General features: G+C 41.6%; 1 pseudogene; it reads right to left on the reverse strand.

The window, feature by feature from the left end:
- On the reverse strand, positions 1–4,616 carry LOC112083500 (annotated as a pseudogene).
- Between the last annotated feature and the right edge of the window lie 305 nt (positions 4,617–4,921).

The raw sequence follows: 4,921 nt of genomic DNA on the forward strand, positions 1-4,921 counted from the left end.
TTAGACGGCTTGAATCACAACCAATGTGGCTGGACAAGCTTCACTTCTAAGGCTGGCCTGAATGGTAAGTAGATGGTTGTTGATGACTTTATTGAACTCTTTTGCTCTAGACCTTGTCATGGGACCATTGGGGACGATCAATGCTTCATCATCTTCAGCTCCAAGCTCCATGGGTTCAAGCTGCGGTTTAGTTCCATGCTCCAAGCTCTCCATGCTTTCCATGCTCACATCAGGCTCTCCCACTTGAAAAGGATTTGTCCTCAAATCCAACTCATCTGCAATAAAAGGAACAAGATCAATAATGTTGAAAGTATTACTCACGTTATACTTACCTTGCAAATCCAGTATGTAGGCGTTATTGTTGATCCTTTGAAGCACTTTAAAAGGTCCATCCATTCTTGGCATTAGTTTAGACTTTCTTTCATTGGGAAAACGGTCTTTCCGGAGATGAATCCAAACTAAGTCTCCTTCCTCGAAGATAAGTTCCTTGCGGCCCTTGTTAGCATACTTGGCATATTGTTTTGTCTTGTCCTCTATATTCTTCCTTGCCGCCTCATGGATTCGCTGAACCAACTCTGCTTTCTTTTTTCCATCTGTACTACTCCTTTCACTCAGAGGCAAAGGCATCAAATCCAAAGGAGTGGTGGGATTAAACCCATAAACAATTTGAAATGGTGAAAATTTAGAAGCAGAATGTATGGAATGATTATAAGCGAATTCTACATGTGGTAAACAATCTTCTCAAGCCTTTAGGTTCTTCTTGATCAACACACGCAAAAGTGTGGATAGGGTTCTATTAACTATCTCGGTTTGACCATCAGTTTGGGGGTGGCAAGTAGTGGAGAATAACAACTTAGTTCCTAGCTTAGACCAAAGCGTTTTCCAAAAATAGCTAAGAAACTTGGTGTCTCTATCAGATACGATGGTCCTAGGCATGCCATGTAGACGTATAACTTCCCTAAAGAACAGTTCGGCTACATGCTTAGCATCATCGGTTTTATGACATGGAATGAAATGCGCCATCTTAGAGAATCTATCCACCACCACAAAGATTGAATCCTTACCCGTTCTAGTTCTAGGCAATCCTACTACAAAGTCCATTGAAATGTCATTCCAAGGATGCAAAGGAATAGGGAGAGGAGTATACAAACCGTGGGGTTGCGACTTAGCTTTCGCTTGTTTACAAGTTGAACATTTCTCACACATTTTCTCAACATCTCGCCTCATATGTGGCCAATGAAAGTGATCTTGCATGACTTGTAAAGTTTTAGACACACCAAAGTGTCCCATTAATCCTCCACCGTGTGCTTCCCTTAGAAACAAATCTCTCAAAGACGAGTTAGGAACACACAAACGGTTATCATAGAACAAGTATCCTTCATGCCTATAATATTTCCCAAATGCAAATCTCTCACAAGCAGCAAATATTTTTCCAAAATCAGAATCATTCTCATAGAGAGTTTTAATGTGTTCAAAACCAAGTAACTTGGCATCCAAAGATGAAAGTAACACATACCTCCGGGACAATGCGTCGGCCACGACATTGTCCTTACCTTTTTGTATTTGATGACATAGGGAAATGTCTCAATGAACTCTACCCACCGAGCATGCCTCTTGTTAAGCTTTTGTTGTCCCTTGAGATGTTTTAGAGACTCATGGTCGGTGTGGATCACGAACTCCTTTGGCCAGAGATAGTGTTGCCACGTTTGTAAAGCCCTCACCAAAGCGTAGAGTTCCTTGTCGTAGGTTGGATAGTTAAGTGTCGCTCCTCCTAGCTTTTCACTGAAATAAGCTATAGGCTTCTGGTCCTGCATCAACACAGCACCAATACCAACACCCGATGCATCACATTCGATTTCAAAAGTTTTAACAAAATCAGGAAGGGAAAGGATAGGAGCCTGAGTAAGTTTCTCTTTCAAGGTTTGAAATGCTTCTTCTTGAGCCGTTTCCCACTTAAATCCAACGTCCTTCTTGATAACTTCAGTAAGCGGAGCAGCCAAGGTGCTAAAGTCCTTAACGAATCTTCGGTAAAATCCCGCAAGTCCATGAAAGCTCCTCACTTCTCCTACGGAGGTTGGACTAGGCCATTCTTTAATTGCTTTTACCTTCTCTTCATCCACTTTAACACCATCTGCACTCACAACAAAACCTAGGAAGACCAAGTTATCCGTTCCAAAAGTACACTTGTTCATGTTGGCATAGAGTTTCTCCGTTCTAAGCACATCTAACACCTTACGCAAATGCTGAACATGATCTTCTAAGTTTTTGCTATAAACTAAGATGTCATCAAAGTAAACAACCACAAAATGCCCTATGTATGCTCTAAGAACATGGTTCATTAATCGCATGAATGTACTAGGTGCATTTGTAAGCCCGAATGGCATCACTAGCCATTCATACAACCCTTGCTTAGTTTTAAATGCGGTTTTCCACTCATCCCCTTCCTTCATCCTAATCTGATGATACCCGCTTTTTAAGTCAACCTTAGAAAAGATGCAAGACCCATGTAACTCATCTAGCATATCATCTAATCTAGGTATGGGATGGCGATACTAAACCGTTATATTATTGATGGCTCTGCAATCGACGCACATCCTCCAGCTTCTGTCCTTTTTAGGTACTAGTAGTACAGGCACAGCACATGGACTCATGCTTTCACGGATGTGTCCTTTCTTCATGAGTTCCGTGAATTGCTTTTCTAGTTCCTTAGTCTCCACGGGATTAGTTCTATAAGCTGGTTTGTTTGGCAATGAGGCTTCCGGGATAAAATCGATTTGATGTTCTATGCCTCTAATGGGTGGTAATCCCTCCGGATTCTCCTCAGGAAACACATCCCTATATTTCTGTAATACATGTTTAAGAGTGCTAGGGATTTCCTGCTCAGGGTTAGTGATACTCATAAGCGTTTCTTTATAAACAAAAAGTAAGTTCGGTTTATGGAGATCACTTCCCTTTGGGATATTTGGCACAATAGCAAGGTTAGATGGTTTGATAGCTTTCTTTCTACCCATCTTCATGACCAACTGATCCTGGTAAACCTCATGAGGGGTCATAGGTAGCAACACGGTTTTTCTTCCTTTGAACTCAAACTTATGCCGATTCGTGAAACCATCATGCATAACCTGCCTATCCGATTGCCATGGTCTTCCCAACAGTATATGGCTAGCTTCCATTGGTAAAATATCACATAAGACCTCATCCTCATATTTTCCAATTGATAGAGGTACCTTGACTTGATTATCCACAGCCATTTCGCCATTTTCATTCAGCCACTGCAGCTTGTATGGTTTCGGATGCTTGATTACTTGCAACCCAAGTCTCGCAACCATAGTCTCGCTAGCAACGTTTGTACAGCTTCCACCGTCAATGATCACGCTGCAAATCTGATCCTTAACCAGACACCTTGTATGGAACAAGTTCTCTCTTTGTTCTTGCTCATCAGATTTCGTGATGACACTCAAAGCTCTCATGGCGACTCCCACCATCATTTGTCCTTTAGCGGCTGATTCATACTCTTCCTCCGATGATTCATCCTCAAGTTGTCTTTCCTTAGGCTTCTCATCTTCAGATTCAACTTCCCCATTTGCCATGATGATCATAACCCTCTTGTTGGAGCATTCACTAGCATAATGTCCAATGCCGTGACACTTAAAGCACTTAATGTCTCTTGTCCTTGGTGCAACGTTAGTACTTTTTCCTTTAAGATCCACACTCTCAACCTTGGGCTTGACAAACGGCTTGTAATCTCTTGAAGTTCCAGACTTCACTTCTCGGTGATAGCTAGATTTTTCCGGAACAAAACTCGACTTGGAGCTTCTCCTTTTAAGTTGTTTTTCGAACATAATTGCCTTGTGCATCATTTCCTCTAGCTCCTCATAATTTTGAACCTCCAATTTGTCAGCAATATCTCGGTTTAATCCTCCCATGAATCTAGACATGGCGGCTTCTGGATCTTCTTGAATATCAGCTCTTATCAACAAAGTTTCCATCTCCTTGAAATACTCTTCAACGGTCCTATTGCCTTGTACCAAGTTTCTCAGCCGATGGTGTAGCTCTCTATGATAGTGACTTGGCACGAATCTTTTCCTCATAAGATGCTTCATCTGATTCCAAGTCTCTACTGGAAAATCTCCTACACGCTTCCTAGTGAGAGTTAGCTGATCCCACCAACTTAGTGCATACCCGGTGAACTCGGTAGGTGCAACTTTGACTTTGTTCTCTTCAGTGTACTCATGACAATTGAAGACGAGTTCCATCTTCTTTTCCCATTCAAGATACTCCTCAGGGTCGTTGCTGCCTTGGAAAGAAGGAATACGAACTTTCACTCCAGCTAGATTATCCCTAGGAATCACTCGCTCATCTCTAGCACTTCTTCTTCGTCGGTGACTACTTGTCTTAGAAGAATGACTGTAGTAGTCGGAGTGATGGCTAGCATCTGCTTGACTTTGCTTATCACGTTCCTTACGTGCTCTTCTCGAATTTTCCTGATCAAGTTTAAAGGCCTCTAACTGCTGAGCCACTAATCTGGCTACCTCGGTTGCGATAGTCTCATTCATTTGCTTTTGGTTGACGCTATTGCTTCCTCTTTCATCTTCTTCCAATGGTGGCGTTACCATCCTGAAAATCAACACAAAAGAACCCCAGTCAAGTGTTCTTTGGAAGAAATCGCAACACAATGAATCAAACAAAGGAATAACTCTTCAACTACCACAAGAACCTACTAGCCACTGTTCAGAGAAATCGACTCGGGAAAAATATTAAAACACATCCAAAAATTCCGATTTCAATTTTAACAGAAACTAGACTCAATCTAGGTTCGAACACAACTGGTTTCACGATTTTTGGATCAGTATTCGATTTTAAACAATTCTAACAACCTGGTGCTCGGAAACAGATAATAACACAGTTTTCTCAAAAACGT

This window comes from Eutrema salsugineum, unplaced genomic scaffold (assembly GCF_000478725.1).
Source record: "Eutrema salsugineum unplaced genomic scaffold, Eutsalg1_0 scaffold_6, whole genome shotgun sequence".
Classification (NCBI taxonomy): Eukaryota; Viridiplantae; Streptophyta; class Magnoliopsida; order Brassicales; family Brassicaceae; genus Eutrema; species Eutrema salsugineum.